The 12,358-nt window shown below is 42.4% G+C and overlaps 1 protein-coding gene across 1 annotated transcript in view; it reads right to left on the bottom strand.

Moving 5' to 3' along the window:
* The window catches only part of ncalda (neurocalcin delta a), a 78,280-nt gene that overhangs the window by 59,657 nt on the left and 6,265 nt on the right, over positions 1–12,358 (bottom strand). The window lies entirely within an intron of this gene.

Here is a 12,358-nt window from a genome sequence, read left to right as displayed (position 1 = left end):
TATCGTATGATCACATTCTCTGTGATCAGCAATGCGCTGTGCCAGACCGTAGGTACTGACACGCGATCGTTCATGTCGGTTCATTTCCTTTAATGTTTTCTGTCTTTTATTTGCGCCTAATGTGTTTCGCTGCATGCTGTGGAGCGGGGCGGTGCGGGCATCAACTTGTCCTCCAACGCACTGATCACTGATACGGCCGCCAAACAGCAAGCGCTCCGCTGTTTTTGCGGTCGGTAGATCTTTTAGAACTGCAGTTCAAAGGTAACTCATGAGGTGAATATATATGAACCCAGGCAGCAGTTTTTCTTTAGGATTGAGAGGAGATGCAGGAAGATAATAAACAGACAGGACAGAAAAATAGTCAAATAAAAACAAGTTAGTTTTTGTACCTGCTGTTGCAACATACAGACACCATTGAAGGTAATCAGAAGTGAGGAACAGAAAATGAAATAATTATTTTAATGTTTAGAGCAGCAGGAACTCCGAGAGGCTGCAGGCGCATCAGTGAGTTTGCGGCTGCTGCACGGGGAGAGGGGGGAGAGGGCTGAAGCAGAAACTACCGTTGTTAAAAGAAATGTGTTTAACTTTGAAAATGTGGGCACAATTTTAATTGTCAAAAACTCCAGCAAACCATTAGTTCATTTTGCTCAAATAGAAATAGAGACCTGCCTCTAATACTGGCCCTCCTTCCAATAAAGGCCTGGAGCTTGATGAGCTTGAGTCAAATACAGGCCCGGGCCTGTATTAGAGGATTTACGGTATGTAACTAGTATAAATCAAAGTATTAATGCTTCATTTGAGCTCTAACCATGCTGAAACAATGAGCATAAAACACACCTAGAAGCAGCACTCACACTGACCGCTCCACAGATAAATCAAGCTCTTAACACGCTCACGTGATTTATTTTAATTCTACAGAGCAGTACACCTCAGTCTGTAGTTCATCTGGAGAGTTGTCAATGTTCTGTCCCTGTCATCTGGAAGTCTGCTATTGTTACCACACATATGAAAATTAAGTCATGTGACCTGTGGATTTATGTTTATGAAAAGGAAAAACAAGTGGTTCACCACAAAGCAAATCTCTTTCTACTAACACGTGCAGCAGCAAACAGATAACTCCATCATCATAGAGGACGGTGGACGTTTTAGAACAATACCTCATACTGTTGTGTCAAAGGGCCTGACTCACTACTTCCATTTCTGAAACCATCTATAATAATGTTTGGTGAAAGTCTGAGCTCTGGTATTATGAGTTAAGTAAGCTACCTACTTAAATAAATGTCACACTCTACAGTAGCAATCTCTGCGCCCTGCAACACTGGTGGGCACACACAATAATAATCTGTTGCTGCCCTTGCAAAAGTGATGACGCACGTCTTGTTTGTATAGTGATGGCCAGAATGAGGAATTTTTCAAAGCCCCTGCAGAATCTCAGCACTAGACGTATACTGAGATGGTGTTAAAAGCAGCATAATGCACAGAGGCACATACAGAGAAGACGTAACAAAGTATTTCTAACCTTCCTGGACACCAGCCCAGGCAGTGTGGGTGTCTGGACGAGACACCCTTGCTTACTCATTCGCTCATCTGCTCAGCAAAACTGGGCTGTGGCTGCAACGTGTTGCCTTCCTTCCATTTTTGTTGCCGTGGGAACTCCCACATGTAACCTCACACTCTCTTACTTGCTGGTGCCGTGGTCTGTAGCCCACTCATTACTGTTCCCCTCTCAAAGCTGTCGCTCCAAGAATCTCAGCTCTTACTTCTTCATCGCTACGTTATGGGTGGCAAAGCTGAATGGTCATATAGGTTCAATGGGTCTGTGTGTTTATATGTGTGCCATGAGTGAAATGCTGCTAGTGAAGTCCTAAACTTTTTGGCTTCTGACCAAATAAACAACAGCAAAAAGTCATGACCCCAAATATAACGTGTACAATGCAGACATTGTTAACAAAGCAAACATTCAATTACATAAAAAGCTAAATAAACAAGAATGTACTGAAAAGACAAACAGCTTGTTCGAAGCCCCACCGTTTACATTCATTAGCATCCACGCTAGTACTCAGCATCTGCAGCATTACCTCCTCAGTCTCGGACAAACTGAAAACACTCCTCTTACTCAGCGATTCTAGGAATGGATTCTAACTGCTCAGTTATCTGTTCTCTGCCGATATAGGAAGTGCATCAACAACATCCAGACCGAGACACAGGCGTCTCACTGATGAACTCCTTCCTCGGCTCAGAGCCCAGCCACGCAGATGCAGGTGTCTGGCTAGAACAGGTGAGCATCACAGTAAAGTTGAGAAAACGGAGTTTGGATTACTGTGGTTTTATGCACTTTTTCTGCTCCAAAGCATGAAAGTTAGTAGGTGACATATTGCATTTTTATTTAAGAGAATAACTTTTTATTATTTTTGTTGTTGGCCTGTGAAAAAAAATAACCTACTTTTAAATAGGAACTGGAAGGACTACAGAATAGAATAGAAAAAGAATAGAAAATCCCTTTATTGTCCCTCAGTGAGGAAAGCTTGGTGTCACATCAGCAACAACATTCATTACAGGAGCAGAAAAGCAGAGTAAAAAATAAGAATAAAGAGTAAACAACAAGAAAACATGAAGCAAAAATACTTAAATATACTTAAAATATGACACATTTTAAAAAAGGCTTTAAATCTACACAATTTAAGAAACAGAAATAATAAAAAATTGAGACATGATAAGTAACAAATACCGCTGATGTGTGCTTTATTTCAAATCGATTTGCTCGTGTGTAATTTGGTTATTCCACATTCAGTTTTACTGCAAAATAAGTTTGTTTCCAAACGAAAAGGTTCAACAGTACACATCTGTAGATAAAGGAAAATGAGCACATGTTTTCTATAAATATTGAGTCTGGCCTGCTACTTCGGCCCTGTGTGAATTTGAGTTGGACACCCCTGTTTGGTCTCGTGGCTGTACCTCCAAGCAGGAAAACGTTGGCCTGTTTTCCACCGTTATTCCCTGGCAATCACGTGCTGTACCCCACAACACAGTAACGACTTACCACAGTTGCATAATATAACCAATCATATGAATAACAGATTAAATTAATCCACAAGAACGGGACTGAGCGCAACGTTGTCAGTAGTACCAAGCAACAAGTAAGGACTCATGGGCCACCAACAGGGCGGCCGCGTTGGTGATGACATCACAATCACAAGCCCTATTGGATAATTAATGCACGGGCAATTATCTTTCAGCTGCTTCCAGGTATTTAACCCAACTGGTGCAACAAGCTGCTTCTCATTTCTTAACAACCATGTGGAAAGACACATCTGGTGGTGGAAAAGACATTAGTCTGTTTGAGAAGGATCCGATCACTGGCATGCACCAAGCAGAGAAAACTTCTAAAAAAAGAGGACAGGGAATCTGTGCCTACTGATGAAACCACACTGTGGCAACGCCACACAAACCACGTTGGACCCATTTTTCAGGTGTAAGAGATAAAATTAATACCAGATTCTGCCAAGAGCTCTAAAACTATTCATATGTAAATATTTTGCATATTTATAGCAAAATTAAATGTTTCTGCTGCTTTAGTGCTGCAACGTTATATTAATTAGAAATGTTTATACCTTGCGTTTTACTACAGCATCGTTAAAGCTTCCTGTGCACAGATTATTAGGAATACATTGTTTCAGCTGTGAGATTAAACGATAGGATCAATGAAAAAAGTTCTACTTCGTATAGCCCTGCCCTTTAAGCCATCACCTATTGGATTTATCCTCATCCTTTAGTCAATCACTGAAGATCTTTTGTGGATGCCCGCCTTCTAGTCGACTAATCGGATCATTATTACATTTTTCTTAAATTTAGCAAGAGATTGCTTTAATTATGGGAAAAATGATAACACAAGAAAAATGGGTACTTCAATGGAAAATGCATATTTTATTGAACTTTGCTGCTGATAGGTCAATTCATACTAAAAGTAAAAAAAAAAAAGCCCTAACATTAATTAGGCGCAGTGCTCAGTCAGTATAGACATAAATAAAATTAAAATTCTTTTATCAGGCACAGTCAGGCACAACATTAAATCTCCTTTTTTTAAAGCAAAAATATGTTTAAAAATATACAATGTACATCCAAAAGAAAACGTATTGGCTTTCGTGTTATTTAAATCTTACCGAGGTGAATCTCTGTTTCATTTAACTGTCCAACGTGCTTTCTTTTTAGCTGTTCATGCATCACCGAGGTGCTGCCGTGATACGCAAGGGCTGCTTTGCAAATAATGCAAGTAATCTTTTTATTCGCCCAATCCAGGCTAGAATGCTCCCAATATTTTGATGTTTTTGTACGCGTAGCCGCCGTGTTGGACGCCACCATTTCTGTTGGTTGGCGCTCAGCAGAGAAGTTATTGTGCATGCGCGACTCTCGGCAGAGATTGTAATGAAGTAAGATGCCTCACTCGGTCAGAAAAAACACATCTGGAGACAACATCGACAATGAAATTCATTGTCGACTATTTCTATTGTTGATACTTGTCGACAACATCGACGAATCGTTGCAGCCCTAATATACATATACATAAATATACATTAATACAAATTTGTATTATTATTATTATTATTATTAGATGACACTAAAACTGCAGTGAAAGCAGGGTGCAGGTAGCAGGAAAGCTATAGAGGTTGAGACATGTACTGGAAAATAGGAATAAAGATTAGTTGCAATAAGGCAGAAAACATGTGTAAATGAGGGGGAACAAGTGGATCGGTGATGCTACAGGGAGTAGAAGTAAGATGATAGAGGACTTTAATTACCTAGGATCTAAGGTCCAAAGCAATGGAGAGTAGTGCAGTTGAAGGAGCGTGTGCTTCTTTAAAAAATAAACAAAAAAAGGGACACCTAATTCGTGTTGGCTGGATTTTTTATCGTTTGCCAACAAGTGTGAGACAAAGTTTTTAAACATTCACTATACACTGATATTTTTAATGAAATGATGACGAAATAAATGTTTTGCCTGACTGACATACAACACACAAAGACCTGAGTTATTAAAGACAGCTGGTGAGTCCAGCTGATACTTTGAACAATGTTGTTTTTCCCAGCACGACAGCAGATGGGTGCAGCAACGGATGAAGAGCAGATGAAGAACAGTCGCTCAAAGACGAGATGATGAAACATAAGAAGATCTAGGAGTGTAATTGTAGACATCAGTATCAATCAGAAACAGCGAGTCCACTTTCCAAACACAACTGTTGCTGTCACACTGTACAGCTCTATGTCACATGTCAAACAGGCTGGTGATTACACACATACAGCTACCTGTGTCTGAAATGAGTCCTCATATATGATGTCTACCATGAGCTTACGTATCAGACAGACTTGGAGTACAACGCCATGTTTCACAGGTCAGAGAGGACAATCAGATAAACAAGGCCAGCGGTCACCAGTCATCAGCCATCTGTAAACTTGCCTTCACAAACATCGCACATCATGAGCATTTCACACATTCCCCCACTGATCTTTAGAGTTTAATTCATGTTTATTTTAAACATTCATTTTATAGAGTACGGGCTGAATAAGCTCCCCATAGGCTGCCTGGGTGCTGCACTTCCACACCTTCGTTCCACCTTCTCCGTTCTTCGACATAACATTATTATTATTGATAGGGATGCAACGATACCACTTTTTTCCAAACTGATACGATACAAATACTTGGATCGGAGTACTCGCCGATACGATTACCGAAAATTCTACCACACAAAAAATGCTATGAATTGGAATATAGGTTTTATTTTCTTCTCTGCTTTCAACAGGAAAAGACTGTGAAGTAGATCAAAAGTAAAATGTATGAATAGAAATGATCAAAACACAAAAATATTAGGTGAACAGAAAAGACAAGTTACAGTGAAGCCACTTTCAAGCAACTGTATTGGTATTGGTTAACTTTTACCGATATCGGCACCAATACCAGTATCGGTGTCAGTGCATACCTAATTATTGAGTCCGTTTTTACACTTGTAAATCTGTTCAAGCTAGTCTACGTTTCCCTCATCCCTGGTTAAAGTCAACCAAAGAAATGTTTACTCATGCTGACGAAATGAATATATATGCTGTGTATTTCTTTGTAAGCCATGATTGCTTCTGCAGAGAAAGGACAACGGGAGACATGCTTGGCCTGAACCTAAAATAGAAAAATGATTGTAAGGTTTCGGTTGCAGTGTGTTTAAAATAAAATTCTGTCAACAAATGACAGACCTGTTTTCTAACAACATGCAATGCACATATGGTGTAGGATCGGTGCAGAGGTGGTGTCCTCAGTATTTTTCTGAAAACACTTAATTGCTCCGTCAGCTGGAAACATGAAGCTGACAGCTGATAGTCTTGTTGGATCGTTGAAATCCAAATAAGCGGAAGCAGAAATGATATTTGGCTGCATGATCTGTTTCAAGGGTCTTACATCAAATACATGCTTTGGCGTTCAGAATTTCAGTGATGTTCGTTATTCTCCAAAAGGCAAAGTGGAAATACAATTTCAGTGTTTGTCTTTAAGCACTCACCCCTACTTCATACAGGAAGCGTCAGCGGAGCAAAACACCAGCTGATGCCTCTATAGCAGTGGTGTTTCGCTCCGCTGATGCTTCCAGTGTGAAGTAGGGCATGTGTGGTAGCCTGAGTTTAGATTGTTGTCCTTAAATCTACGTTTTCCCTCCTCTGTGCTTTCATTGTTAAAAAGGATCACGCCTGCTGATACTGAACGCTTGCTGATACTGACATGTAAATCTGAGAGCAAAGGGCCTCAGTACACTGCAGCATAGCTGTATCCTTGGCTTCAGTGAGGAATGTGAACAATCTTGGCATTCCATCCTGGGAAAACTGGAGGCCAAATGTAGACATGCTTTCCCACACTTTTCCATAAGGAAAATGAGCTGAAGAATAAAAACAACTCCCCTCATGGGTGATGTTACACAGTTACATCCTTACAGCGAGCACGCCTGGTGCTCTCAGGACAGATTCCCTGGCCTTTTGGACACAGCTTTTTTAAAGTGAGATCACAGCGGGACCTTATTTATTGTGTCCATCCCCATGGGGATGGGTCAGATGCAGAGATGAATGTCACCAGGGTGTGATGACTAATGGGACTTCCTTTTTTAATGCTTATTCTAAAAGAAGATGTATTTAAAACAAGCAGAGACATTATGCGAGTTTATATTTTGATGCCTGTTTTATTGAGTCCTGTTCTCTAATACTGGAAGATTTTCAGAACAAACCTTTTAACAATCCAACAAAGTAATATAACATTTGATGTAAAAATTACATCGATCTTCACCTAAAAGCACAAGATAACATTACAGATCGACAAAAATAGTGATTAATTTTATATTGCGATATATATCTATATCGACCAATATGAAAATAAATATTGTGATAGGAATCTTTTCCGTATTACCCAGCCCTCACTAGCATTGGCTGGTGGCTTCAAAAGAAAATTCTGTCATTCCTTGGTTACATTCCATGAGTCAGCGCTAGGGCTGGGCAATGAATCGAAAATTTATCGTTATCGAAATTTCTGACTCATATCGAGATTTGCTTTTATGCACTTTTGGTGTTTCTGATGCTTTTTCTGAACGGTGTGGCTTCTCTGGTGACTTATGATCGAGCTGCGCTGCTGAGGCTTCGTCCTTCTGTTGATGTAGCGGGCGATGCGTGCTGGGAACCTCACGGATGGCGTTGTTGTTTGGACTGCTCGTGTGCTCTCTCCCCCCCGGCCGTGATGTGTCGGCCTTCTGTCCGCCCCAGCTCGAGAATGAAGCATCGTAGAAGACGGAGAAAGCGAGGTAGCCGGCACGTGAGACGTCGGGCTTTACTTCCTGGATCCCTGAAGAAGCGGCTGGTCTGATTCGGCCCAGCTTGTGACCCGGTGGCTCCGAGACATCTGATGGATTACTCTGCGTCCTGCCTTGTGAACTTGGCCGGCTCTGAGGGTGAGCTGGCACCGCGCCACGGCCATTCGGCTCGAGGACCTCGCCAGAGTGGGGTTTGCTGGGAGAATCTGCGCTTGGTTACGGGCTCTGAGCTGGAGGAGATGGTGCCCATGCGTGATCCCGGTGCTACGGCCCCGCCGCAGACCCGGTTTGGTCTGGTCAATGCCAGGTCTGTGCAGAACAAAACTTTTATTCTTTGGGATTTTTCAATTCAACATGGCTTGAGTTTTCTGTGCATCTGTGAGTCATGGATCCCGTTTGGTGACTCAAGCGCCCTGCTGGAGCTGGTACCACCTGGCTGCTCCTGTTTTAATATCCCCAGATCGCGGGGCAGAGGTGGAGGGCTGGTTGCTGTTTTTAAATCCTGCTTTCCTTGTAAACAGCTTACACCCACCATGTCATTTTCTTCATTTGAACTGTGCTTATTTGAACTGTGCATCTCCCCCCGCCTGCTCGTTGTGCTGATTTATCGCCCTCCAAAGACTGACTCTAACTTCCTTAATGATTTCTGTGATCTTGTGGCAGACTGCATCCTAAAATATGACTATGTCCTATTTTTTGGTGATTTTAACATCCATATCTGCTGTCCTGACAATGTGCTTGCTAAAGGTTTTTTGAATTTGCTAGATTCATTCAATTTGACTCAATGGGTATTGTAGTGACTATCAAGTCCCACTTTTAGTCACCCTCGGGTGCGGGTGGAGGCAATGACTCGCTTCAACAATATTGTCCAGGCAGAAAGCGGGTTTGGGTTTATTGTCCCATTTATTGAATATGATGACGATCACAAGCTGGGTCCACAATGGCTATTTCTTGTCCAGGTTTATGTAAATGATGAAAGTTATAACGGCAAATTAGATGTGGCATATGAAACCAAATGAAGCGGTAAAAACCGTGTGACCTCCCGTCACCCACAAAAACGCCAGTGCACTGCCACCTCAACACCTTTATAGGCTCCGCAGTGCCACTAGTGGTCAAAGGAAATACAAACCATAGTGCAATAAACTGAAATGTACATAAAACATTATCAAAATAAACTTAGACCATAATATAATCTAAACCAAAACAATATTGGCTCCTACAGGTATCGTCCCCAACTCATGCCAGGGGTCACACCCTGGATCTGGTTCTTTCTTTTGGTCTCCCTGTCATGAACCTTGTGACTTTGCCTCCTGTGTTCTCTGACCACTCTCCTATACTCTGTGATGTTACGTTGCCATGTCCTGTCCCTGTGTGTGAAGCTCCAGCTACTAGGTTCAGAGCCCTGGATGCAGAAACTATTTCAAAGTTTGTGGACTGTATGTCTGTAAGGTTAGAGACCTTTAACCCAGATCCATCTAACACTGAACACTATTCACAACACTTTGATTTACTTTGTAATCAGGTCCTGGACGTGGTTGCCCCTCTCAAGCTTTGCAAGTCTAGGCCTAGGAGGGAGCCTTGGCTCTCTGATGTCACACGGGCTTGTAGGCGGGCGTGTAGATCCTCTGAGAGAAAGTGGAAAAAGGATGGCCTACAGGTCTCTCGTGAGTTGTTCAGAGCATCACTGGTGGCTTATCAGGATGCTGTGAGGGCTGCTAGAACTGCATATTTTGCAGACATCATCGAAACAAACTCCAAGAATCCCAGGATTCTCTACAAAACACTTAATTCTGTTCTGGTTTATCAGGAGCCTAGCTTAATGTCTCCTACAGCTGCTGGAAACTCTGAAGCTTTTCACAGATTCTTTGTTGATAAAGTATCAGGCATTAGAGCAGCTATTTCTGGTAACTTTATTGACCCTGTTCCAGTTCCTCCATCACCACCCACCCTGAGTTCCCTCAATACTGTTTCATACTCTAAGCTGAATAAGCTTGTTGCGAGGCAGAAGCCACTTGACGTTCTGCCGCCTCGTCTCTGGAAGGCTGCCTTTCCACGTCTTGGCCCATCACTTGGTCAGATTATCAATGGGAGCCTCAGCACAGGTGTGGTCCCAGCTGCTTTGAAAGCAGCAGTTATTCGGCCGACCCTGAAGAAACCTGGTGCTGATGTCTCTGTGATCGCAAATTACAGGCCTATCTCTACCCTGCCTTTTACATCAAAACTGCTTGAGAAAGTCGTTTATCAGCAGCTGGTCTCACATTTAGCTGACTCTGATCTGTTTGAGGTTTTCCAATCAGGGTTCAGGTCTGGCCATAGCACAGAGTCAGCTCTACTGAGGGTCTTAAATGACATCTATCTATCACTAGATCAGGGTACATCTGTGGTGCTTCTGTTGTTAGATCTGATGGCAGCTTTTGACACGGCTGACCACGTGATTCTGCTTGATCGCTCGGAACGATGGGTTGGGATCAAAGAGTCTGCTCTGGGTTGGTTTAGATCATATCTCCACAACAGGACATTCTGTGTTAAACTAGGTGATGTTTTTTCTTCTTGGGAGGGGCTCCACTGGGGGGTCCCGCAGGGATCGATCCTTGGTCCTCTTTTGTTTGTCATTTATTTGCTTCCTCTGGGGTCAATCTTTCATAAACATGGCCTAGCGTTCCATCTCTATGCTGGCGATTGCCAGATTTACTCTCCATTGTGTCAGGAGAAAGGTCTCTCTGTCCAGTCCTTTGTGGCCTGTCTTAACGAGGTGAAGCCTTGGCTAATGGCCAACTATCTGCATCTGAATGAGAGAAAGACAGAGCTTATTGTTTTTCATCCCAACAGCAGGGCTGTGGGTCGTTATGACCTTGGCCCTCTTTCTCCCTACTCAAAACCAGTTGTCACCAGTTTGGGGGTGAAATTTGACGCTGGACTTAAATTTGATGCTCACATCAACTCTGTGATCCGGTCCAGTTTCTTTCATCTGAGACGCCTTGCAAAAATCAAGCCTATGCTGTCAAAAGCCCACCTGGAGCGGGAACTCCATGCTTTTGTAATTTCTAGGCTTGATTACTGCAACTCTCTATTTGCAGCACTGGGTCAATCATCACTGCACCGCCTACAGGTTGTGCAGAACAGCGCAGCCAGGTTTCTGACTGGGACCAGGAAACGTGACCACATCAGTCCGGTTCTGGCCTCCCTGCACTGGCTTCCAGTCTGTAATCGTTCACACTTTAAACTCCTCGTCTTTGTTTACAATTTCTTCCAAGGTAGTGCTCCCCCCTATCTAGCCACACTCCTGAACAGACATTCCCCATCACGCCCTCTGCGCTCCTCTGACCAAGGTCTGCTCGCTGTCCCTCGTACTAGGTGTCGTACTCGTGGGGACCGGGTTTTCTCAGTCCTAGCCCCATCACTCTGGAACCAGCTGCCACCCTCAGTCAGGCTATCTCCATCTCTGCCAGCCTTTGAGTCACCTAAAAACCCACCTCCTCCGCCTGGCATTCCCTGAATGTGTTTGAGTTAGGCCTTCATTTAATTCCCTGCTTTCATTGGTCTCTTTATCTCTTGTTTTACCCATGTTTTTACCATTTTTTCTCATGTACCGTGATCAGCACCTTGGGCTTCCCGACAGGGTCGTGGAAGGCGCTTTATAAATAAAGCTTTGATTGATTGATTGATAGGTTGGCAGCGTTCATGTCCTTGTACCACCATGAGTCACGTAAAAATGTGACTCATCTTAATACATGCGACAGCCCCATCTAGTGGACAACTTTTGTTTCTGCGCTCACCTGTAGTTATCGTCCATTTATCGTTATCCAGGTGAAATCCATAATATATCATGATATTGATTTTAGGCCATATCGCCCAGCCCTAGTCAGCACTAGTGAAGATAAGGGAAGGGAGGCCCCTTTTCGTTTCAACAAAAACCCAGCAAAGAGATTTTAAAACTTCAAACTTATTAATAAAGGTGTGAAATTTGATTTCCCTCAATACACAGAAAAAGAGTAGCAGCACCAAGTGTTTTCAAAGGTTGTTTTAAATTATGTAAATTCTTTTTCACACTATTAAATATTCTTTTAATGTGGCTCTTGAAGCGTAGTGTCGAATCACGCGTCACACCAAGGTTTTTGAATTCAATTCTCTTCCCAAAGATATACCTGAAAGTTTGATGCCCACTGGCTGCTTGGTGAACATCGTACAGATTGTTTTAGTTGCGTTAACTTGTAGACAGGTTTGAAAAGGGCTGTCATTTATAAGAACCAAACAGAGGTGAGAAAAGTGAGGAAGTTTCTGGCATACTTTTACACGAGTGAAAAAGAGCGTTGTTGGCATACATTTGAAATTGATACATGAACTTGGCAGATTGATGAAATGTATGTATTAGGGCTGGACGATATAGAAAAAAAGTATATCGATAACAATTTTTTTTTATATTGACCAATATCGATAATTATAGAAAAAAATGTAAAAAATAGTAGAAAATATATTTCACATGCAGCCCTGGCCATTTCATTTTTGGTATTTTTATTTTTTCTCCACCGCTT

Source organism: Nothobranchius furzeri, chromosome 5 (assembly GCF_043380555.1).
Source record: "Nothobranchius furzeri strain GRZ-AD chromosome 5, NfurGRZ-RIMD1, whole genome shotgun sequence".
NCBI classification, from domain to species: Eukaryota; Metazoa; Chordata; class Actinopteri; order Cyprinodontiformes; family Nothobranchiidae; genus Nothobranchius; species Nothobranchius furzeri.
The sequence above is the reverse complement of the archived record's forward strand: the minus strand, read 5'-3'. Positions and strand labels throughout refer to the sequence as shown.